Here is a 27,219-nt window from a genome sequence, read left to right on the forward strand (position 1 = left end):
TGGCCATCTATTTCTGTTCTGTCCCGTTCTATCTATGTGTGCCTGTATTCTCAATAAAAATATTTGATTGATCTTTGCAAAGTTTTGCATACTCAACCACACATGTGTGTGTGTCAAACATGATCCGACTTACACTATAGGCTACATCAAAAAAAATTTCAAAGCCCGATGAACGTTAGAAATCACATCAAAAGAGTTGTTAGGCATCAATGGTATCTTGCATTCTACAAGTATTTTCGGTTTGCAACCGCTGGTCACATTGGGTTTCCCAGGCAATGCATCACTCAAAAATGATAAGATACGTTCATCCCTTAAAACAATATTTGTTATTTCCCCCAATACATCTAAAAGCTTTATGTATAGAAAACAAACGGACAGGCCAGGTATTTCTGCTAGCCTGAATCGATATAAAAAGTACGTGCATAAAAAATTGATTTTCTGAAATATCTCTGTGAACCCTCACAAGTTCTCAATAAAAATCTACCATCTTAGCCAAATTGCATACATTTTCGAATAGGGTTCGACTTGAATGTTTGACTACTTAAAAATCCCGTCTAAACGTTACAAATGTCAGAAATCATCAAAAATTGCTCAAAACCATGACTTTTAGGATGTTTTATTGGTTAACATTTAAATGCTCATTTTTTTTCCGAGGTGATGATTTTTTTCATACTTACTGGACACGTATAGAAAGCCTGACAAATCATTTAAAAGAGTCCATGTCCAATGTTACTGCTTATTCTGGGCCTTATTAAAGACGGGAAATTCCTCAAAAATTGCCCACAAAATAATTGTATTGAAGTAATATTACATTCCAAATGCATAACTACATTCTTTGTGATTCAAACTATAGCAAGAAAAAAAATTCGGGTTGCAAAAACTTGACGGTAAAAAAAAATCTGCAAATAAAACATTTCAAACAATTAGGCGAAATCACAGCTTCACATGCTCTGCTACAAACAAAGGGTTGTTGTCGTTAATTGTGATATTCACCAGAAAATTCAAGATATAAAATGGAAAGAAAATGTTCTCAGCTTATGTGCGAAGTCAATTCTGAATTTTTATCTTCAAACTGGCTGTAGTAATGAATGTCTAAATGACCGTTTGCATGTATGTAAATCTAAGCATTTAAGGGTTAAATATCTCCCAAATGTGTTACATCAATATACATAGTATGTGTAAAGTTATCTTGTCCTTAACATTTGTTTTTTAGGTTATTCTTCTCAAATTTTCAGATAGATGTATATAAATTACAATCCACTACTCTAAAAACTAAGCTAACAGCAAATAGATGGACTTGCACTAGAAACTAGCCAGCGCCAGATATCTCAGCAATTAACATGTATCAAACAATGCGTTACTGGTTAAAGAAATCCCTGACATTTTCCGTTGAAGTTCGGCTGATACTGGATGACACACAAATCCATTTACACCAAAATGCATTAATTACATGTATATAATACTGTTTTTTTTAAACATCTATTTAATAAAAAAATTTATTCACTCTGCAAAAAATTTTAATTGCATTGTTATTTTTATTCACACGCATTTATCAATTCAAAATTTTAATTTATTTATATGGGAAAGGGAAGGGTTCGTATATAAGAGATCATGGTAAACTGGATTAGAAACCAAATACACACTAATAACTGTTGATTATTCAATAAATTTTCAGATCCATTTTTTTTCACTCGAACATCTTAATCCTCTTTGGTTCACCCTCCATAAAAACACACATATTGAATTTCTTTCTTTTCCTTTTTTACAAAAACAGATGTAAGGTGGTACTATATACAGGGTGTTCTGTAAGTGGACCGACAAACTCAGAGGGTGATTAGTAGACATCAAGAGGAATAAAAATTGCAATGGAACAGATGGTGTCGCAAACCACGTTGAGAGGGTGAAAATCGCAAAAAACGCATGCAGGTTTCGACGCCACGTTAGAACGACAAAAAAGTACAATAGTGACAACAAAAAAGATTTATTTGATTAATAATTGCAAGATTTGTTGGAAGTGGCTGCCGCTGACGTCATTGCACAGTCTACAACGACATAAAAACGGTTCCCGGACGCGCTCGAAGATACCAGCTATGATTTTGATGTCTGCAGCAGCGACGAAAATTCGCGCTATGAGATCTTCCGATGTGGTGTGGTGTGGTGTGCATAACGTAGGTGTCATCACAGGTGTCGCATAAACGTATGATTTAAGGCAGCGGTTCTCAACCTTTTTTGACTCGCGGAGCCCTTTTCAGTATATAATTTCTATGGCGGAGCCCTGTTTGTTTCGAGGAGCCCTTTTTGTACATAATTTTTATGGCACCTTGGGGCTCCGCAGAGTACCAGTTGAGAGCCCCTGATTTAAGGTGACCCCATAGGAAAAATTCACACTGATTGAGATCCGGTGAAGGTGGAGGCCAAACAACGGGTCAAGATCAATCAATCCACCTCCTTGGGTATGTAATATCGAGGTGATTACGTACCTCGCGGGAAAAATGTACCACCATACATGAACACCCACATGCATCGTTGCACTGCGGGGGAACATGTTGCAGAAAAACAAGGTACGTTGCTCCATTCAGGCTTTAGGGCAGCAAGTACGGCCCCCCAAGAGATAATCACCGAGGGTTCGTGTCCACACATTCACACTCAACCTAAAGCTTACGTCAGATATGGTGAGCGGACCCACGAACGCATTCAGCGATCAACTGACATCCACCTTTCGTATCTTCTGGACTCAGAGCCGGCACGTGTTTTTCGCGATTCTCAACCTCTCAACGTGGCTTGCGACACCATGTTCCATTGCGATTTTTGTTCCTCCTGATGCTTACCAACAACCCTCTGATTTTGTCGGTCCATTAACAGAACACCCTGTGTAAGCATATTTTCAACTGAAAAAATACACCAACACAACATTTCAATTAATTAGAGAAGTGTTTCTCAAAGTGTGCGTCGCGGCTCCTAGGGGTGTCGCTACGTGCTAGAGGTATTAATTTATGTTCCTATTTACCCATTCAAGTTGCTATTTATTGGTGTTATTCTACTAAACTGCTCTGGGAAGTCGCAGATGAGCAAAGGAACCACGGGTGACAAAAATTTGATAGTTAATTAATTAGAGTATATTTTTAATTAACTAAAATGGGTGAATTAAGAGTAAATACAGTTTGCCTTTATTTTAATGTAATCTATTATCAGTTTAAATATTTCTCAGCAAAGCTGAATAGTTTTTAACCTTAACCTTTATTTCCAATTGCCCTAAATTTCGGGGATTTTATAATATGTGAACCCGTAAAATTTCAGCAGCTCTTGACAAAGACACCAACATGGAATCAACTCTTTCTAGATAAAAAAAAATTGTATTTAAATAGCTGCATTTTGCATTGAAATAACACTAAAACATTTTGAAACTTTTTAAAATACCAAAAAATTGAGGAAAGAAATAGGTAGCCTATAATGGGTATTTTTTACCATGCATTTACCATGTATATCCATGTATATACAAGAGGCCATAGCCGGCATATTATCAGAGAGCTCAGAATTTTTTGCATTCGTAAATTTCACTATTTTTTTGCGGCTTTTTTTAGATGAGAAGTGACAATTTTATATGGAGTAGAGTTGAATGGGAACAGGAAAAAATATTGGCCTCATACGTTTCGTGTAAAGTGTGAAAAGATATTCAGAGGAGATCTGGATGCCACACAGTGAGCTTTTGCCAACAAGTTGATACGCGATTCTTAGCTTGCAGATGGTCCAAATTGATGTAAATTTCATTCTTTGATCTCCGATTTCGCCGATGTTACCGCCTATTTTTAGGCACAAGACTATTCTGATAAACTAGCCAACAACTGTGCTTACTTCTTTTGAATATACAAAATTTAAATTTTCACATGCTCACGAAACTTATTCTAGCAAAAACACTGGCGATCACGAGCATGAAGAAAATATATATATATATATAAGTGCGTACATGCATATAACGAATTCTTCCATGCAATTATGGAAGCACCCCTGAAAATTCTCTTAATTTTACCGAGCGCCTACACCATCCTCCTACTACTACCATCAATTCCCGCTCTCGAACAACACACGTGAAATCAGAGCCCATGAGCTCTCGCTCTCACTTTTATCCTCGGCATTTCCTGATTCTCTCTCCCAGGTTTTTTTTTTATTTTATTCCTCTCCATATAATTTTTTCCAGTTTTTTTTCCCCTCTCTTCTATGTCTCCTGTTAATATCTTTGCTCCCAAAAGCACTGTTCACGCATGGACGCTAAAAGAGAAAAGAAGATGAAATGGTGGAAAAAAAAAACTAAAGAAAAGAAAGCATAGATGAGGAAAAAATAAAAGCAAAATAAATAAAAAACACATTTCACCTGAATTCTTAATGAATCTTGGCTTCTGATTGACTCCTCGGATGCTAACTCCTCCCACTCTTTTTCCTCGTCCCCCCGACGCCCAGCCAATCATAGAACCAACCCCGAGGGGGGGAGGGCAATGAAGATGGAATTTTCTGCACCACTAATGAGGATGGAGGGAGGATGTTGAGCAAGAAATGTGGTGGTGGGGAGGGGGGGATGAATGGATCGATGCTGAATCACTAATTCTTCTTGCTTTCCATCTTTTATTTCTACACACACACAAAAAATACCTCGTTTATACGACGTTCAAAAGATGCAAGATAAAAACATGGTATAAATGCGAATGACGAACAACTGAGACTTATTTTTGAATAGTGACTGCTTCCCCTCCCCCCTCCCCCGCCAATGTGAGTGTGAACCGTGTGTGTCTATTAGGCTACTGACAGACCTGTGCTCTCTAAATCATACACGCTGAACCCATGGCCCGTGGACCAAATGTGGTCTTCGGAATCATCTGCTCACGACCTCAAACATAATTTTGTAAAAATGAAGTAAGTGGTACATTTCCTGATCATTTAAGTGACCCGCGGCACATTTCCAGATTATTCAAGTGAGCCACGGTACAATTAAAGATCACTTAAGTGACCTGCGGCACATTTAAAAATCACTTCAGTGACTCGTGGCACATTTAAAATTCACTTCAGTGACCCGTGGCACATTTAAAAATAACTTAAGTTACCAGCATCACAGCTCCAAATCACTTAAGTGACTTGCATTACGGTTCCAGATCACTTAAGTGGCCCGCGGCACATTTAAAAATCACATAAGTTACCAGCATCACAGCTCCAAATCACTTAAGTGACTTGCATCAGGTTCCAGATCACTTAAGCGACCCGCGGGATAGTTGCTGATCAGCGCAGTACAGTTCCAGAGCACTTGAGTGACCCCGGCATGTTTACCGATATCTAAATTTTTTCACTCAAGTGTCTATTTGAAATGGATATCATCAGCCAACTCAATGGCTATTTTCGTATAAGTGAAAACGTTGAATAATTGAGATTTTACGTCGAATGAATGAATTATTTTAAAATTAACCACTTGCCGAATATGCCCATGCCAGACACGAGCATCCGTTCCGTCCCAAATTGATTTGCCCGAATGTAGCACGGGAATCTTAATCTTTGCCCCTCTAGAGGGCGCTAAAGAAAAGTTACAAATTTAACTAAATTTGCACAAACACCATGGCTTCATGCAATAGCAATAATGATATCTAGATAGATTATTGCTAATAACGTAGATACGTAATCTGATTCAGTTGCATAATAAAAAATAGATTACAGTAGACTCTCGATTATCCGGTCGTACGCTAATCCGTCTCGTCCAGTAAGTAATCCGGCGTTTTTTCGTCAACAAGAGAGGAAAACATGCCAGTACATGCCTGAGCGCAGAAGTTTATACACGCCACTTAATGTGTTCATATCGGGACTAGGAGTTTCTGATAACAATAACCAATTGATAACTATATCCGAGAAAAATAAAAACAAATACGATGACTATACTTTCAATTTAATTGAACGGGTCGCATGAAAAAACGGGGCGACTCCATTTTTCTTTTTCACACAACTGGTTGCAAAATGTTCGCAATCCACCGTTTTCTTTTTCCACGTTGTTGTAAAAAACAGGATGTTTTTACTCTAAAATCCTGCGTATTTTATATAATTCATTATTCAGCTATTATGAGGAGTTTGAATGGAACTGTCTGACGTGTTTTACGAATTATGATATTTTTAATGCCTACGGTACGTTCCATAGATCCCTTGAGAAAGTTTTTCGGCCGAGTAACTGTGAAATTGAAAGAAACTGACCAAGAACTGAAGGAAAGGGCTTTTGTTTATACATTAGTCTCTACTATAGGTAGACAATTACAAAAGAAACTTCAGTGTACATTGATTATAGCTGTTGCTATTGTCCATAGGGCATTGTGAACCGAGTAGAGAAATGATTGCTCCCCTGGTTACGGAACGGGTACACCTTCTCACCTATTATATGGTCTTGCAGGTTGATAGCGATAACTTATTGGGGGGGGGAAAAAAAGGCTGGTTCAACCTAAGTGTCCAAACACACAAAAAACTTTTAACGGAAAAAAAGATCTCATAAACCGAAATCCTGATAACTATAAACGAATTTTTCCCATGTTATGATATTGATCAGTTCCGTACTTTGCAAAAGTCACAGCAATATTCGAATGATAACGTTATTCATGATTCTAATAAGCGACATCTACCGTATTTTTCAAATGGGCTTTTCCAACTATCTTCCATTAATCCGGGTGATTTCAATAATCCGGCACACCCTTGTCTGCATGTGCCGTATTAGCGAGAGTCTACTGTATTTATATCCCATACAAAAAAAAAATCAAATAAGAACTTTTGAATAAAAATAATTAATTTCTCAAAAAAAACGTAATAAGTGAATCAAAATTTTAAGAATATTAAATAAAACAATTATAATTTTCTGTAATTGTCTGTTATTTCTAGTCCTATACATATGAGTAGAATGAAATGAACTGACATTTTTTTCTTCACAGAAATAAATTGAAAACCCATCAGGCAAAATGGTTAACAGGAACCAATTGCGACCGAAGCCAAACGTCGTGCAAATGATAAAGTCGTATAACTGATCGACGTATAAACGAGAGTTCCACTCTGAATAAAGGACGCGTTCTAGAGAAAGAGCCCTCCCACAAGAGTCTACTTCATCTTTCTTTTTCCTACTTTCTCTTGGGTTTTTATCCAGGACACATTTTTGTTTTACGCTAAATGAACCCAAGTTTGATGGTTCTTGAGTTTTTTCCCCCATTGCTCTACCTACAAAAATATTTTTTTCTTCATTTTTTTTTTTTTTCTTTTACAGGAGACTTCCCAAGTTTTCCCTTTGGAAGTGTGTCTATATAAACATCACCAAACTCGAAATTTTTCCCCAAAAAAAAAATTTTTTTTTTTGTGCGTGGAAGTTGGGAAAATTTAATCTTTTTTAAGGACATTTTCCAGTTGCACGGAGTTAAGGTGGATGGGGGGGAAAAAAAAGGAAGTCGAGGTGGTTTTTGGTTTGTGGAGAAGTCCTGGTAACGATGTTTGGTCAAATGGTTCCTCTAGAAAGTATGATGAAGAAAGAAAGTACGAGAAGAAAGAGCAGATAAGAAAAAAATGAGAGGTAACCCCTCCTTCCCCCATCATTTCTTAGTATTCCTCTTGCTTTTCCTTTTTTTCCATACGACACCCTTACTCTTCGTCCAAAATACTTTTACCAGTGAACGTCGTATAAACCTCGTATATACGACGTTCATTCAAGAGGCCGAGCCAAAACGTGTCGGACGAATGCGTAATTCGCGCAACTGAGACACTTTGACAAAAATGACCCCCCCCCCCCCACTGACATATAATATAATTATTAAATTCAATGTGTTTGATTGAATCTTTAATTCTCTTATAAAAATAAAATCGTTTCATCGTGACCTTTCCCCCCCAAAAGTGGGGCTGACAGGGCCCGGGACGATTCCCATCATTCTTTTTTGTTGAAAATAATTTATGGCGTGTTTTTTTTTTGTTTTTTTTTTAGCGTGTTTTCACGCTATTAATGTTTTTCCCAATAGTCACATATTGCTGCGTGAAAAGCCTTACCTAGAGTGTCAAACATCCAGCCTAGGGCCCCTGCCACTATTACTGCTACTACTTGACCGCTCATGCATCTAGTACACATTCCTCTGCAGAATTTCCAACGACCCGGTGAATGTCGGAACGTGTGCTCTTAGTGTGTGTAAATGCATGGTCCTAACGTATGTACGTTGTTAGAGCTGTGCTTGTTTTGTGTTGCTGCTGGTGCTGTGATCTAGCAAATGCTTGAATTTTGCCTTGTTGTCGCGAGGTCAGTTTGCAACATACTTCAAATTAAAATTAATAGACTCTATCAATTGAAAAAACTGAAACATTGCGTGGACAGGAATATAAGTTTTTTATCAATTTCACAGGATTCAAAAATTTATACAGAGATAATTAAAATTAAAAAATTGAATACATATTTAATTGCGATATTATTCGTGAATAAATAAATTAATCAATACATGTTCACAAAAATAAAAGGAAACATTACATTACATGCGTCTCACCCCAGGGCCGTAACTACGATTTCAGCCCAACGGAGCAAACACTATTTTGTCACCCCTATAACTTTAAAATTCGATAATTTTATTACGATTCTCTTTGTCTCCACCTAAAATTTCCGCCCCCTACATTCTGCAGCCCTGCCTCACACACACAGAAATAAATTGGACTTACAGAGGTACTGTTCATCTCCACTGGCTCCCTTGCGGCCAAGGGACGGCCATCCTGCACTAACTACTACATTTCGAATATTTTAAAGGGGGTTCCCCTTTTCTATAATTGTGAGCAGCCCCCCAGGAATTACCTGGTATGCGAACGCTAACCCTTACACACGCACACAAAGAAAGTGAGTGTATCTAAGAGATACTTCTAAGCTACAAAAAGAGATCCAATTTGATTGGTTAATTGAAGCGTGGGAATGGAATGATGTATATGTTTTAATGTCTGGGTGCCAATCAGTGTAAACTAAAGTCGTGGTGCATCAGTTTTAATCATGTAAGTGAGAAAGTGGTAAGCATGTGAAAGCGAAGAAAAGTGAGCGTTTCCTCTATTATTAAAATAAGAATAATTCCACCCATGCGATTTCAGCAGTTCAAATACTTAGATGAGGAAAACGGGGTTCACGACAATGTAAGTATGTGGAAAGTCTGTCTGCTTTCTGCGGGGAGATAGGGACCATTCTGCAGAATGTGGAGATCACTGATTTCATTCACACTTGAAGGAAGAAAATTGAATTTTAAAATCACATTTTTGAAATCTCTCACAGAAATAAAAAAAAGCGGAATATTACCTTCACTTAGGAAAACTTTCCATCTTACATGTCGAATAAATGAGTTATTTTGACATTAAAATGTGTATAGGAACCTATTTTGACCGTCGTATCCGTGCAAAAGTCGTATAAATGAGCGACGTATAAACGAGGTTACATTTTATGTGTATTATGCATTTTTTATTCCCCTAACTTCTTTCACTGCAATGACTGTAGGATGAAGTAGTCCCTTGGTTACTAGGCAACGGATCATTTCCATCATTCATGCATCCGAGAGACTCGCTGATGTGCATGGCTAGGTAATCCGAAGGGTAGGATGGACATTAGAATGGACCTTGTCCGGAGCTCCTGGCTAATCTTAGGAGTTTCTCTGCCTCTTTCTCTTTCTAGGAACCAATCTCAGAATATATGCGCATGGAAAGTAAAAAAAAAAAGATACAAGTTTATAATCATATACGCATACGTGAAATACCCCACGGACGCATGCTAAAAGAACTACGTACGCAAAAGAGGATCAAGTTCGTAAAAAAGAATGTTGAAACCATCAATTTCCGATCGATCAATTCTAAAGGGATTTTAGGGTAATGGCATTCAAAAAGAATTTTTGAGAATTATGTTGAGAAAAAAAGTAGAATTTTCGTAAAATGTACTCGGAAAATTCCGTTTTCTTTTAAAAACTATCTAATAACTGATAGCACAATACAGTGGATGCCGCTTATGTGACGTTCTTTCAAGAAACCGTAACTGCATAAGGTTATAAGCGGGAAAACGTTTTAAACGAGAAATGCCTATGAGAATTTTGAGGTAGAGATTTTTACACTGACGTAGTTTACTCATATGTAGTTTTTGATTCAACAACAAACATCACGTTACATATACAGGGTAGTTAGGAAAGTTTCCAGGCCACATTTTGCTGCCGAACCGTTGATCCTAGAGACATAATTCAAATTAGAAAAATAATCCAAATAACGTGTAGACCAGTGGTTCCCAACGTTTTTTAGTCCATGCACAGCAAAGCATCTCTGAAATCCTGATGTTCCCCGCGTACTTTGGTCAGAGGGTACCTCTCCTTCGATGAGAAACTTCATAGTTCTTTTTCAAAGTTTTTTTTTAATAATAATAACGTGATCATCACGTATTCCCAAGAGATCGTTACAGGGAATTTGTTCGTGTGTTAGTAAACATCCATGCCCGAACCGGGATTCGAACCCAGACTTGAACAGTCAAAAGCAAGCTCCCTAACCACTAGACTGTCAGATGACCGTTATTTTTTGTTAGGTCTCCTTAAATCTTAAAATTTTAAAACTAGAGGTCTTTGTTTCCCCCCCCCCATTTCTACCTACTTTTATTTGGTGAAAAGCAGTTGTTCTTAATCCGGGGTCCTCCTTGGAGAGACTTCAAGGGGAGTCCGTGAGCTTAGATGAGAAAATAATTAACTGATTGGGGTTTTACATTGCTATACAGAGAATATCATTTTTTAAAGGATGCGGCTTTCATTTTTCTTCATTTTATTGGGAAGGGGGGTCTGTGGACTACATCTTACTGGCACAAATTTTCGATGAAACACAAAACATTAAGAAGAACCCTTAGGCAAATTTCCTTCACTGAAAGCGAAAAATAAAAGAAGGAAATCATCAAAAAATAATTGTTTAAAAATTTGAACGGGAAGAAAAAATGAAGGCAGTTCGGAAGGGAATCCAAGCCTTCATGGAAAAACTCAAATTGCTCCCTCCTGAAAAATCAAATTGGACCCTTGTGGGACGTTGGGAGTCATCGATTGTCTTATCCAGATTTGGGTAGCTTCTCGGTTTACCGTAATATATTCATCGTATTCCTTTCTAAAAGTGTCAATTGTGTTACAATTTACAACCTCCGGGGGTAAGCAATTCTATTTATTTACAAGCCTATTAGAGAAAAATTCCCTGCGACACCACAACCTGGACTTGTCCCTTACCAATCGATACTGGTGTCCCCTTGTCGAATCAGTGGATTGACGGTGTATTAATAATTCATATAGTCCACCATATCCAACCCGTTGAAAATTTCTCCCCCTCGACACCTGCTTTCTTCCAATGTAAACACATTCAAGAAATCCAGTCTCTCTTCATAGCTCAAGCCTCGTGTATCTACAAGAGCTCGCGTAGCCTTTCTCGCCGTCCCTCCCCCTCCGCCCACAACCAAGTCTATATCCCTATGTGGGTAAGGTCTCCAAACCTTTACGGCATACTCCAGTCCAGGGCGAACTAAGCCCAGGAAAAGTGGAAGAATCACTTTAGAGGTCAGTGGTTCCCAACCCTTTTTTCTTCCGCACCTCCTCATCATTGCGACTTACCTTCCCGCATCCTCTTGGATAATACGTTTTTATCTGTTGGAAAATTCAGGGTTTTTTCTGTAATTGATTACATTAATTATGTCCAACAATTAATTCCTATGAATTCTTTTAATTATTGTTCAATATCTGTTCGGCTATGGCTAATGTTTAATTTTGGCTTCATATTTTCGAAAATTAATTCAAAAACGAAATCTCGAAGGAAAGTTACTATTTTTTAACATATTCTTCCCTTATTGATTCCAGCCATAATAACTATAAATTCATATTACGTAATATTACGTTTCTCTTGAGTCATGTATGTTCACGACTCGGTATTAAATCTAAGAACAACGTGCTAATAACACGAGGTACCAATGTAAAACAAACCACGAAATAGTTTAAGTAAATAACGGTATTTTTTCCAAACCGAAAATGGAAAACAAGTGCAATCACTAATAGAAAAAGAAACTTTTACATTGCAAAATTTGTATGACATATTTCTGTGAACAGAAATCAAAATATTGGTACGATTTATATTTTTTTAGAAATTAAAAAATTCAATATTTATCATCATTTTAATTTTCCTGACAAACCAGTCAACATGTAATTTTTTCCCCATCTCGCATCCACAAAAATTCTCTCTCGCACCCCCGGTTGAGAACCACTGCTTTCGGCGAAAGCGATGATACCTACTTAAGTATTGTATTGTATAAGAAACCTAACATTATATTCGCTGTTTTGACAGCCGTTGAACAGTTTTCCGAAAAACTAAGCCGCTCGTCAATAAGAATATCCAGATGATCGGTGATGGAGTTGTTAATACCACCGATCCAAGATTGGTGATCCTAGTTCAGTGGATTCTTTAAGCTGAAAAATATCTGGCCTTGAAATAATCACAAAAAAAGCCCCCCCCCCCAGGTCCAGTTTTTATACAAATAAATCACTAGCACACAAATAATCATTTATTTTGGAAAAAAAGGTGAAAATGTACCTGATTTCAAGGGGGAAAGAAATCCGAGAGAGAGATGTGAATTTTCCAAACTTTGTAATTGTGAGTGAGAATGTAAAAATAGAATAATTAAACATTGTATGCAGGAAAATACATCAATATAGGGAAAAAAATGGAGATCACGAAAATTGGTCGTACCTAGCTTGAACGTTATAAGTGTATTCCACTGTATACACAACACACAGGGCTGCAAAATTGGAGGGTCGACAATTTTTTCATGAATGTTTTTGATGTTACGCTGGGAAAAAAAGGGGTGAATATTCGGCTGCACAGGGGGCGTAAGAGACCCTGAATACGGATTTCAGTCCGTGGATGGTTTCTTTGTAAGATATTAAGAATCCTAACAACTTTTTTTCACCCATAAAGTGGTCGATCTTGTTGGATTTCAGCATCCGTCAACAGAAGCCATGTTTCCACAATACTGATCATATCAATATATCATCGATGTAACAATGATGATTTTACTCATATCGATGTCAATGAATACAGTGAAACCTCGTTACAACGATACTCGATACAATGATATTTGTTCAAATTGTATTTGGAATTGCTTATAGTCTTATGTTAAACTCATCTCGACACAATATCCTTTACTACCATAAAACCCTCCTATAACGATATTTTTTGAGATTTCGAAAACTCTCTGCTACAAAGATATTTCTCATATTTCGCACAAAACCACCTTCAATATATTTTCAAATGCCTTCGCGAATGTCTGATAACATCTTTGAATTTCTCTAAATTTTTGAACGTATAAAAAAATCTTCGGCTTATAAACAGAAAAATTCAATTTTTTGCTCTTGGAAGTCTAATGAAGTTGTGCTTTGGAGATACTTTCTGTGTAGTACAAGAATGTATTGCACAATAAACTATTTTCCAGGGTGGAACAAATGATGAAGTTTATTCAACTAATTAATTACAATTTATGTTGTGAATAAACACTCATAAACGCACTTTATAGTGTGGTATTAACAACTCCAATTCAGAAGAGATGCACATAAATTTGAAGGTTCCCAATGATAATTCTACCTCTCGATATAACTATAACCTCTCTACAAAGATATTTTTTTTGATCCACAGGTTATCGTTATATCAAAGTTTCACTGTATTTATAGTATCTTTGAGAATCCTCAGTCGATATGTCAAAAGTCAATTATATTCACCATTTCTATGTTAAGTAACTAGAAGGTATCAAGAGACAACAAGAATTATAAAAAATTTTGAAAATAACTATTCAATATGACATTAGGAATATGTTTAAAAGAAAAGTTGGTTCTATTATGTACCTCGTTTGCCAGGTTTTATTTTTCCGATTTTCAACGAAAGTATAAATCGAATCGAAGTGGAGGAGATTCATCAGCTGAAAAGGTAAATGTGTGTAAAATATTGGGGGCACTCGAGTTTCTTCAACTTTAGTGTCGTCTCTTTTCTTTGGTTTAGAGTACGGATATGAGTGAAAGGGAAATAATTCTAGGTCTAGGTCTTTGTTAAGTTACCAAGACATCTGCTCTTCCTCTCTCTCTCTCTCTCTCTCTTTTATGGTTCACATTTCCATTCTTCAAGATTCTGGAGACGTCCTCTCAAGGAATGGGGTGAAAAACCTCTTCCATGAATTTCATATCGGCCTCGTTATTCTCTGCTACTTTTAAAGTAAGAAAGAAGGATCTATATTTTTGAAGAGTTCTTCAATTACAATAAAGTTCGTTATAACGACATTTCACAATCACGAAGAAAATTGTCATTTACGGATTTGACGTTATAAGCGAATTTCCAATTTTTGCTCTGTCAGGTTACAACCCTTTCAGACAAGAGCATTCGTTTTTTGGAATTTTCAAAATGCTTTTACATTTTTGATTCTCAAAAATTTCATTAAAAACATAAATGAAAGCAAATCTTTATTTCTTCAATTTTTTTTTAAATTTAAATTTTTTTGGGAAGAAGTAATTCATATTTTTTTCAGCCAAGATGATACAGGGTATATTCATCTTCACATACAATATTTTTCCAGAATTTTATTGCTATAAATTTTATATAATAAATAGCTCCTTTCAATGAGGCACATTCTCCTGGATGCCATCTTAAAAACCCCCCTGAATGTTCAACTTTAAGTGCTACCCTCTGACGAAAACTAAAAGTTCATATTCACCATGTTTCTAACTCAAAACGTATGCAATCCTTTAAGTTAAGGGGATTAATTCCATGGGGTCAAAAGAAAAATTTTTACAGTGAGAAAAAGCAACTCACATATTTGTGGCACCACTGTCTGAAAGGGATAAAAATTGTGGAAAATTGCTGCTTTACCTGTATTAAAACGTCATTTAGATTAGTGGTTCTCAACCAAGGCCCATTCAGCCTCCTTGCGACCCTAGGGTTTTCTAGGGGTGCCGCGATTGTAAATCAGATGAAGGGGGCCACGGAGAGCTGTGAAGAATTCGAGATTTCAAGTGTAATACAGTCTAGTGGGGGAAAAAATTACTACTTTCAGGACCCAGCAGAGCTGTTAATAGAACCAGGGCAATCTTAACGCGCGGACCTATGTGAGCATGACCGTGCCTTTATATCCATGGGGTGGAAGGGGCTAAATGGTGAAATCTGGAACTAAGTTTTTCGAATGTATGTAAATACGTATGTAAACTGTTACTTCCAGCTAAGTATGGGCTCCAGAAAATCCCTTTGTTTGAGGACCCATGCCGTTTAGACGATTATGCATAAAACCTCCACAAGAACGAAGCTCAGTGAACTCTAGCCCAGGGTAGGCGTGGAGCCAGGGCAATGTGTCGGGAGGTTCGATATTAGATTCATTGAATTGTCTCATATTTTACGCTTGCCTGTATTCTCAATTCTATTCGCCTCTTGGCGGTGGGGGGGGGGGGTTGATCTCCCACGTTCTGGATCCGTGCGTGGCCAATGGTTCCAGAGGTATATCTGAAAAAAAAAAAATTGAAAAAAATTAAAAATTTAGTTTTGATTAAATTCAATTCGATAACTAGAAAGGACACTGCTTTATATCGATCATTTCGTTCCAATCTTAACGAATAAGCAGAGCTTTGGTTATGTGAAATTGTTGGTTTTTTTTTCATTTCTCGCAGCTGTTGATTCTGTTTTGGATAGAGTTTCGTACTATTGAAGTCATTTAGTCGATAAACATAGTAATTTAAATTCTCAGACATCATATCGCTGCTCAATTTCATAGCTCCATGAACTCGTTAACAGTTTTTCGCTAATCACAAATGTTTTTAGCACGTTTTTTTCAGTCATTCGGAAATTGCATTAAACTTCAGGTTCCGTGGTCTCTTGGTCAATGGGAGAGGCAAAAAAGTCGAATGAAATCATCACGGATACAATGTCTGTAGTGGTGGGGGGGGGGGCGAAAAATTTGGCTTTCCTGTATATCCATTATTTCTTAGAAGCACCTCTGAGTAACTATTATGAGGAGCATGTGCCACATGATAATAGCCATCGTGTTAAATTCTTGAAGAAATTTAAGGAAACACTGGCATTTTCGATAATTCTTTGATGTTATAGCGAATGCTTCCTAATTTTAAACTCGCTATAATCGATATTTTTTATATGGTTAACATTAGCTATTTGACAATCACTTGCAAATCACTCTTTATAGCGGAACTCCCGTTATAAGCCGCACTCGCTATAACGAGCTTTCATTGTATTATTTATACATGGAAGACGTATTTAACACTTGTTAACTGCTTCTCAACATAAGAAAACTCATAAAAAGGTTCAATTATGTAATCCACTGATATTTTTTTCTTTCAATGATTTTTCTTTATTAAACCGTAATGAGAGAGCTATTGATGCTTTGCTACTAACATCATTCGAAAAACAAAATCACTATAAAAAATCATCATAATAAAGGCGATAGATTGAAAAATGTCATTTACAGTTAAAGAGTTACAAATGGTTCTTTAAGATATGCTCTTCGGTTATTGGTCAATCAGTAAAATATCGCAAAGTTATATTGCATATTTATCTGAGAGATAAATAATTATAATTATTATTGAAACCTTCTTGGTATCAAAAAATTCAGAAAGCCTTAAATTTCCCAAAACATCTCATTTAAGTAAACAGATTCAGAACATCTAAATTTTCTTGAATCGATACAGATTCAAGAGAGATCTCCTCTTGAGCAGAAAACTATTTTGGAATTTTGAAATATTGCATCATATGCGAGAGTTTAACAATAGAATCTTCTCGATTTCGAAATAAAGAGGGATTAGTAGAAACATTGGGAAATACTTTGCAGTAAGTTATTACAACATTAGATCTCATATCGCAATCGAATAATTATTTGAAGTTTGTCATTTAACAGTATATAATGGAGCTTTCCATCTTTATCCAAAGATACCGATTTTTCAAATAAAGAGCCGTATGTGATGGAAATCTCTCAAAAATGTTATATGCAATGAGAATATGGAACTCCCTTAATGCGAGAACTGAAGTTCTATTTCTAACAATAGTAAGTAAGATGATGCTTTCGTCAGACGTAAAACAGTATGTACCATCAAGATGTAATATTTTATTTCTGAAATTACTGTTTGGAAGTCCCAGAGAGACAGCAATTTATTTATTTTGAAATCCACTGATGAAGAAATTATTGTTTGAAACATCGCTGATTGGGAAAATGTTCTTTGAAACCATTGTTGAAGAAAGTATTGTTTCGAATCACTAATTTTTAAAGACGGTAATGTTTGGAACCACTCAGGAAGAAATTATTGTTTTAAACTAGCAGACGATAAAAAAAACTATTTTCCAAAATGGGCATCAAAGAAAGAGTTATTTGGATCCACAGAGAAAGATAGTGTTGTTTGAAACCATTATCGAAGAAAGTATTGTTTGGAACCACAGAGGAAGAAAGTACCGTTTCGGTCCGCTGTTGAGAAAAGTATTGTTTGAAACCATTGTTGAAGAAAGTATTGTTTGAAACCATTGTTGAAGAAAGTATTGTTTGAAACCATTGTTGAAGAAAGTATTGTTTGAAACCATTGTTGAAGAAAGTATTGTTTGAAACCAGCAGTGGAGAAAGTATTGTTTGAAACCAGCAGTGGGGAAAGTATTGTTTGAAACCGTTGTTGTTTGAAACCATTGTTGAAGAAAGTATTGTTTGAAACCATTGTTGAAGAAAGTGTTGTTTGAAACCAGCAGTGAAGAAAGTATTGTTTGAAACCGGCAGTGGAGAAAGTATTGTTTGAAACCGTTGTTTGAAACCATTGTTGAAGAAAGTGTTGTTTGAAACCATTGTTGAAGAAAGTATTGTTTGAAACCATTGTTGAAGAAAGTATTGTTTGAAACCATTGTTGAAGAAAGTATTGTTTGAAACCATTGTTGAAGAAGGCATTGTTTGAAGTCATTGTTGAGGAAGCATTGTTTAAAAACATTGTTCACAATGATCGGTAAAAAAAATAACTGTTTGAAGCCACAGAGGAAGGACGTGTTATAATGTAACTGTCAATGAAAGTATTGTTTAGAACCTCGGAGGAAGGAAGTGTTGTTACAATTATAACTGTTAAAAAAATATTATATGACACCATCGTTAAAGAAAGTATTGTATGGAACCATTGTTGAAGGTAAGACATTGGTTAAAATGAGTGATGAAGAAAGAATTGTGTGGAACCACAGCAGAAGTAATTGTTGTTCGAAACTAATTGTTGAAGCAATTATTGTTTGAAACCCATTTTTGGAGAAATTATCATTTTTCTTAATCCACTGATGACGTTGGCATTGTTTTAAACCACCGATAAATTGTATGGTATGAAATCACTAATAAAGGTAACACATTGCACACATAAAAAATTCATAAAGAAATTATTATTCGAAATCGGTAATGAAGAAAAAAATTTTTGAAACCACTGATGAAAAAAACTATTGTTCAAAATAAATTGACGAGGAAAGAACTGTTTGAAACTACTGATGAAGAAAATATTGTGTGAAACCACAGAAGGAGAAAGCACGCGGAAGTATTTGCTCGAAGACACTGAAGAATTCAACATTTCTCGAAACCCAATGAGGACTAACGCTTTTTGAAAGAAACTAGTATAGAAATTATTGTTTGAAAACAACTAGAGAGAGAGAGAGAGAGTAAAGAAGGTATTGTTTAAAAACAACTAGTGCAGAAGGTATTGTTTAAAAATAACTAGTAAAGAAGGTATTGTTTAAAAACAACTAGTGAAGAAGGTATTGTTTAAAAACAACCAATAAGAAAATATTGTTTGAAAACAACTAGTAAAGAAAGTATTGTTTGAAAACAACTTGTAAAGAAAGTGTTTTTTGAAGACACTATTAATAAAAGTATTAGAAAAATAGATAAACGAACTCTTAATGATAAAAAGATCAATCTAAAGTCATCGGGTGAGAAACTATTGATAATGAAAGAATATTTGAAAACTATTGCCATCAGGAGATGTTGGAAAATTCATTAACAATAATTGTTTACCCGCTTCGTTCATAATAAGTTTGAAACTAAAGTCGTGACTTGGTTGACTATAAAACAATAAATAAATATATATGTATTTTTCATTATGCTTAGAATCATTACTACCAATATTAAGTTTATGCTTATATTTCAACTATAACTTTTATTTATCAAACAGTATTTTCGAAAAAAGCTGAAATGCCGTTCCTCAAAGAAACATGCTCGTTATAACATTTTTTTTGCAAAATAATGCATTAACAATCTGTAAATACACAAACATGTTACAAAACTTTTTCTTGTCATTCTTTTGCTGAACCGTTCGTCAAAAAAAAAACATTGAATTCTTCAAAATGCAGCTAAACGAGATTGCAACAAATCGCATTTCAAAATATAAAATATTCAAAAAATCTATTAAAGAAAGAATGAAAAGTAAGAAAGGAAGGTGAAGTAAGTATTTGTATGTTTTGAAAATATTTCTGGAAATGCAAATTTCATGAGAAATGGATGAACAAAATAAAATTATATGTTAAAAAATGAAAATTCTAAACTATATATATGCGTAATACAGAATATATTTCTTATAATAAGGTATGTGAAAATGCTCCCTTTCACATCAAAGGGCATTCCCGAATAGTTGTTCATTACAAGTAGCAAACATTGAAAGATATATTCAAGTCTCAATCTGTATTTTGATCAGTTGTTTCGGTAGTATTTTCAAGCTGAATTTTGTGTAGTATTTTGGTGAATAACTTCAGAACAAGACATTTTTAAAACTAAAGTCATTATAGAAACCATAAATTCATTGATTTCATCATATCCATCGTATTCGTGAAATCCTAGAGCGGACACACCAACTGATACGTATAGTAATAGAGACCGGAAGTTTAGGCAAAATACCATAAATGCCATTTTTTGTAAAAATTCCTTTTCTGAATTTTTCTTGCCTATTTTGACATTTTTATGTGTTTATTCATTAGTTTTAGAGGGTTTTATGTAGAGTTTAGATACTTTGCAGCATTGAGGACCTCAAAACATTTTTTTTTTTAATCTTCAATCTTTAGTATTAATTCTTATCAGAATTCTTACCAATTTAAACGCAAATAGCCATAAGTGCCTGAGAGGTAGGGAAATTGTTGTTAGGCATAGAAGTTACAGATTTCTCATATCTGTGGTATACATAACTTTCAGGTAGCTTCAACATACCGTCGAATTTGCACCAAAATAGAAAAAGCTGTAGACGAAAGCAACCCATGTATTCAGAAAAGGTGTGAATATATTAGAAAGTTTGTATTTCCACAGGCTTCACATAAAATGTCTAGCTCAGGTATCACACAGCATTCTAGATGAATCGCGGACCAATGACTGTCCATCTACAATGCCGTTCAAATCTATACTACTGCTGTCCCAGTGTCCCATCATTTGATTTCATTGTTCCAACAGGGCAGGATGGGAACTGATAGGGCTCCAGAAAGTATTGAGTACCCTACGCTGTTTTGATTTGATTTGATTTTTCTTTACACCATAAATAAATGCGCTATCGTGGCTAACCATGTGGCTAGTTATTAAGATACTATGGAATTAGAAACATTTTTTTTCTTCTTTCGGATCGATGCAAACCGATCGAATACAAAGCTCAATACTTGGAAAATTTTGAGAGAAATGAGCCGTTAGTGAGAAAATATTTGTCAAGTAGTTCCATATGAAAATGTTACAGCTTTTATATAATATTCTTTAATTTCAGGTAGCACTATTTTGAATGTAAGAAAATTACATATTAATTACTCAATTAAATTTAACTCTGACTTAAATTTTAAATATTGCAAACACTTTCTCTCTTAAGAATAATAGTATTAACGTAGCTAATAATGCAGTTATTATAATCTATTGATCAAATAATAGTTTCAGTGAGTGTAGTCAATTTTTTAGCCGGTTTTCTTACCCTTAATATCTTTTAGTTACTTTTTTTTTTCATTCATTATACAAATGTTTTGTTTTTAGTGCCGATTTTAGGAATTTTTTTGTCTGCCTATTTCGATCATTTTTAGTGGCTGAATTTCTGGGCTTAGTGAAATTAAATAAGGTATATTTTGAGATAAATTGCAACATTTCTCATTTATAGCAGAATCTAATAGTTTGTAAATATTTATCCAAGATTTTTTTTTTTGTGTTAAAAATAAATTTTTTTCCAATGATCCGAAATATTTATTTAACTTTTAACTGGTTATCTGAACTGGATTTATCCGGTTCCATTTATGCTGTTATTTGTGGGAAAAACCTCACCCTGGTTTTATTTTTCCATTTTAGGTTCATAACTTTCCATAAAATCACTTACTTTCTGAGAAGAAATTCAGAACAGAGAAGGTATTCATTTTTAATTATTTATTTTCTTCAAATCTGCATAGTTATTAGTTATTTATCGATATTGTCCTGTTACTAAAATTGTTACTTTTTAAGAAAACTGTTTTTGCGATTGATTGAATTGAACAATTTTTTAGATAATGTTTAATGCTTTGTAGGGGGAAATGCAAACCTATTATTTTAAATTTTTAGGGCACTTTACGTTATAATGCAAGTAACATGAGTTTACTACAAGCAAGCGCTAAGCCAATTTACCGCACATATCAGGAAGAAAACTCACTATAAGGTAGGCTTTAATTGAAAATCTTATTTTCAGTTTTCCATAACCAAAATCACTACTACTTTGTACCCTCAGAAATTACGCAAATAAAGCGGGAGGGGGGGGAGGGAGAAGGATGATCAGGGATATCCCTCCCTTGTTCACTAGAAAAAAATGTACTATTAGCATAGGCGGGAGGGCGGAGAATGGCATTCATCCCCAGACTCACTGTACACATCCTCAGTGATCCGTCTCCCCCCCCCCCCCCGTTCGAGGAGCCTGTATCCGCTTATGCATCTAGACCACAGGTTTTGGTAAGCATATCCAAAATCACGAATTTTCGATTCTTTTACGAAAAAAGTTTCTTAAAGATTTTTTTGTCATGTGACGTCTAAATTTTTATGAACGCCTTTCATCTCATGTTAAAAAGGTTTCAAAAATAGAGTTCTTTCTAAGCGTCTTATATCCCAACTATATAGTAAACATCTCTTATAACGAGCACTCACAATCGGCGATATGATTTCAGTTCCAACGGACTTCTCGTTGTAAGAGATCTTCAGGTTTTGCTGTCAGGAGTAATAAATTGTGGAGCAGTAGTATTCAACCTATGGAAGCCCGTGGGTCAGTTTATTTCTTTTTGTGAACGGAAGGCCCGGTCATATACACGACTAATCGGAAATAGATGGTTAAAAATGAAAAGGTGAACAACTCATGGCCTGGTTTGACTGATGTCAGTGTCCAGTACCGGGGCAGGGCCCGGCGGTTTAGAAACGCTGTTGCACAGCATTCTTGCTTGGTCTTCTCTATTAGTATTTTAGACAATTTCGTTCAGATGTTAGTGAATGAACAGAAGTGCAATCTTAGAACTAATTTTTGGCTCATTCCAGTTAATGCTATTGTTCAGAATTTTGAATTTTCAAAATAATTTAGCCAATCAACCTACTATAAAATACAACCAACTACTACACGCGACCAACTTATCTAAAATTCCCAATTATTATCTCACCACTCAATTTCATGGCTTTATGGACATCACATCTTTCCACTAATCCCTGTCCGGTCATTCGAAAATGACATCAAACTGTAAGTACCGGTCAAATATGGTCTTGGAATGAACAATCACCGTGGTCTGTCCAGGACCGCAACTAGGCGGGTCTGATGCCCCGGGCGCTGAATTTATCCTTTAACTGCTTCTTCTATATTACAAGGGACGCCAAAATGCCGGCTTGCCCGGATGACAAAGTACCTAGTTGCGGTCCTGGGTCTGTCAGTCACTGGAAGGTAGGTGCCTGGATGCCGTCAGTGCCTGGGTGGGTGCAGTTTAAAAGACAAGTTACACTGGAGAGCGGAACTTGGCAAAAGTCAAATTAGGTCATCATATGTACTGTATTGGGGAAAGTCCAAGAATAAGAAAAGGGAAAAAGAGGTAAAATTATCTTTTTCGCATGTGCAGTAGTAATCCATGTTTGGTTTAATTCTTGAAGGGAAATAAAGAAAAACCTTCGTTTTCGAGGATATTGTATTTTATTTATTTATTTTGACGTTACATCGAAAGCTTCCTATTTTCGCAACTCGCTATGAATGAAAAACTTTTGAATCTCTGATATTGACTTTCCGAAAACAGCTCGTAATAGCGAGATTGTTGTAAGCCATACACTTTATAGTAGACTGTATTTCCAATACGCCTTACATAGATTTGGCCAATTTTTTACGATGAGCTGTCAAACATGTTCAATGTCTCTTGCAATTACGTCAAGGATCTGATTCATCAATACATCTCGAATTTTAAATGCTGTTCCCGACACCGTGGACAGAAATGAAAGTGGTCCCCTCCCGAACGAAATTTCTGGCTACGCCCCTGAGCCCCCCCCCCCAATACCATGTACTCTAACTTCCAGTTAGAAAGTTGTTTCCCGGTCTCTCCGGAATGCCAACAGACAAAGTCCATGTATGCAAATGCAATATTCCCTAAGATATTGGAATTAAAAACCGGGGAAATGTTATGAAAGAACAGCAAGAACTAATGGACAACGCTTCTTTCCCCTCATTTATGCTGTCTTTGCTGTAAGTTAGAGAGAAGGAGGTACCGTATAAAAATTTAGATTTTTTTTTATTCTGTGAAGCACACTCTCGAAACTGGTACAGGGTGATTTTTGTATCACGTTTTGAGCTTTTTTTTACATTGAAACCATACCTCTACAACAAACGGTTGATGGGATAAAGGTCGCATTAGCACTTACAAGACACCCTGTGTATGTACAAATATGTCGTTTGGGGGTTCGAACCTGAATCACATCACAGTGATGAAGACTGGATGATGGACGCCAAGTATATTATTACCAGGGTTTCAAAACCATCCTCACACCTCATTTCCTTATCTCCAAAATGTCTAGCGCCAATTTATGATACACTTTCACTGACAATTCAAATAGTAAAGCATTTTGCTGAGCAGTGCCAATATTGGCAATGACTCAGTTATACATAGACCATAATGAATAAATAACAATAGCTGTTGTGTATGAAAATGAAAAACACGATGCGTGCAGTTTGATATTTCATAGAAAACGCTTCGGAAATAAGCTCTTCACTTTGAAACTAAATCATTAGAAAGTTGGTTTTTCTCACCAAAAAGGTGATCTATTCCGAATAAAAGAACTTCCATTATACAAGTATTTTTCTTACATCGACGCTTTGTCGTCGAGCTTCAACCTTCATCCATTGACATGCATAGCATTTCTATTTTTAACCGATCGATTTTATGTGAAGAGAATTTTCTCAATAAAGAAATCTGAGCCGATTCCCAATGATCACTGTGGGAATTTTTTTTTTTTTTTTGTTCTCCTGTAAGGAAAGGCCTAAAAACGAAATTCTTCCATGACTATAGCTTTAAGGAAGTTCTTGTCGAGACCGAATGAATATTTCTCGTATAATTTGTTGGGAACCTCGTAGACATCCCTTTTATTCCGTATATATATATTCTCTCTCTCTTTTCGATGGAGAGGGAGGAAAACAGCCACAAATATCACAGCTACGAGCCATTGAAGAGCAAAAAAAAAAAAAAACTTGGGAAAATAGAATTCCTCGAACTACTGGCGGGAGCAAAAAGATGATTGATGTGGCAGAAAACGTACTATTCCGAAGAAAAAGAGAGAGAGAGAGACGCTCCTTCGTGAAGTTTACAACTCTACAACACTGACAGAGAGCCTGTTGATTTCACATATCTCAATTTCCCGCTTCTTTGCAAAATAAAAATTTGAAAAAAAAAAAAGAAAAAAAATCTGAACCATGATTTTTTTTCAGAATTTTATTTGTGCTTCTTTTCAGTTATTCATGAAAAAAAAGTGTGTAATATTTTTCTCCCTGTTTATCAGATCTCATGGAACTTTTCTCTTTTTTTTTCCGTTTGGAATTCTTAAAGCTTTTTCGAAAACCTGTTGCAGGAATTTCTCAGCGAGTGTCTATCTCTAGCACATTTTTTTTCTGCCATTGAGAAAGATTTACTCACTGGAACTATCATCTATGACCTTTGAGTTGCGTGACAGTTGGCTTTTTTCATGGGAGATTACGGTAAATGTGATAAATTCAGTTATCGTGCATAATACACACAAGCGTCGTTGCTAAATTTAATGAATATTGAAAAAAAATTACCACTTTTACCGGTGATTATGCATAATACTCAAGCGTCGTTGGGGATATTGATAAATCGTACTGGAAAAAAAAATTTATCATGTTCATTTTTATGTAAATTTTCGTCCTAAAAACGTAGTGGGCGTTTAAAACGAGATATCTTGGCGAGTATTTAGAGACGGGACCACTAAAATAAGTCGTACTAAGAGCAAAATGTTCAAAGTGGGAGCATTATAAGCGGGGATTCACTGTATTCTATTCATTTGAGGAAGTAAACTTATTCCAAACATAAATAAGGGAATAATGGTCATATAAACGGAAATAAAATTTTTTGCAGTTTTTGGAAATGCATTTCTTCCAATGTGCCAAGCTAGTAATTTAATTTCTGCTTAAAATAACTTTTAGAATTCATTCTTTACGCACAAACATACACAAATTATTTCGACATCCAATATATCATAACTTTCATAAATCATTCCCAACAGGAGTGGTTTATCCAACTAACATGTAGGTAATTGATTAACAGCATTGTCAATATTTCCTGCTACGATACGTTTACACCATGCCCGTGAAGCTGCATCAGTGTTTCCGCGGTATCGTGTTATTTGATTAAGGTACGTCTATGTATAATTTCATTTATATTATACTTCTACTGTAATTATATATTCGTATATGTTGTGTTGTAACCATAAGTTGTGTTGTCATGCTAAAAAAAAAGCGAGCCCAAAGCAAGCGAATTACTATATCTACGGTTTAAAATTCCAACTATGAGAGTCAAGGTCGAAATTAGCTGCTCTATTGCGATGTATGCCAGAAACATTATGATTTGATACCATGATGCATAAAATCCATGATCGAATCAAGATTATTTTAAATAATGAAGAGATGGCTATGCTACAGAGCAGTGTTTCTTAACCTTTCTATAGTCCCCTTTGGACCATGGTTTCTTCTCGTGGTGCCCCTATCATAGCTACGGCCCCCCTATTCTCATCCAGGAGCGAGACACTTTCTACTTACTGAATTCAATTTAGTAAAAACTAAATTTATAATTAACATAAATTTTATACGTAAGAACGATATTTGGAACTATAACCCATACACGGATTTCGAAGAGGTGAGGCATGTGATCATCCCTCCCAAGAGCCGAATTATGAGGGAAAAATACGTCCGTGTACAACACGAGAAAATCCAACTAACATACGGAATAAATTATCCCTCCCGGTACATTGCCCTCTGTCCGAGCCTACCCTGGGCGAGAGTTCAGTGAGCTTCTTTCTTGTAGGGGTTTCTATTCATGGCCTTCTCAACATCATGGGTCAACGGGTAAAGTGATGTTCTTGCACCCCATACTTGGCTGAAAGTAACAGATTGCATACAGCGAAATCTCAATACAACGATGTTCTGCGAACCAAGAAAAATATCATTGCAGCGAGATTTACAGTTATATCAAGTGTCGTTGCAGCGAGGTTTCGCTGTATTTACGTACTTACAGACGAAAGTCATAGTACCAGATTTTATCATGTAGGCTACCTATAGACATGACGCCCGCGGGTCATGTCCATATAGGTTTATGGTGATGGTCTTAGTTCTATGAACAGCTCTGCTTTATTCTTAATGGTCACATTTTTTCCCACTACATTACTGGAAAGATTAATTTCTCAACAGCTTTCTGTGGGCCCTCTTTTCCACTTGTCGTGGCGCTGCTTCATGTTTTTTACCCAACCCCCCCCCCATGGGACCACAAAGCGGGCCCATACGACCCCAGATTGAGAACAACTGCTACAGAGTATTCTGATGACACTTGCACTTTGGCTTCCCATGTTGAAACACATGCACGTAGGCAAGTCGTAAATAAATCGCACTTTCACTACATTTTCACACTCCATTTTGCACATGTATGCTTGGAGTTGATACTCCTGTGATCACACGTTATCGAAGTTCGACC

At 35.9% G+C, this 27,219-nt stretch overlaps 1 long non-coding RNA gene across 2 annotated transcripts in view; it reads left to right on the plus strand.

Moving 5' to 3' along the window:
- LOC149089890 (uncharacterized) overlaps window positions 1-27,219 on the plus strand; it is a 277,922-nt gene that overhangs the window by 20,435 nt on the left and 230,268 nt on the right. For both annotated transcript variants that reach the window (XR_016195731.1, XR_016195734.1), the window contains exons 2-3: window positions 21,335-21,391; window positions 21,581-21,674. This is a non-coding gene — a long non-coding RNA (uncharacterized LOC149089890). The remainder of the gene's footprint in view (window positions 1-21,334; window positions 21,392-21,580; window positions 21,675-27,219) is intronic.

The sequence above is a fragment of the Pholcus phalangioides genome, unplaced genomic scaffold (genome assembly GCF_987345545.1).
Source record: "Pholcus phalangioides strain wild (caught in Gottingen) unplaced genomic scaffold, Ppha-v1.0 ptg000001l_1, whole genome shotgun sequence".
Lineage (NCBI taxonomy): Eukaryota > Metazoa > Arthropoda > Arachnida > Araneae > Pholcidae > Pholcus > Pholcus phalangioides.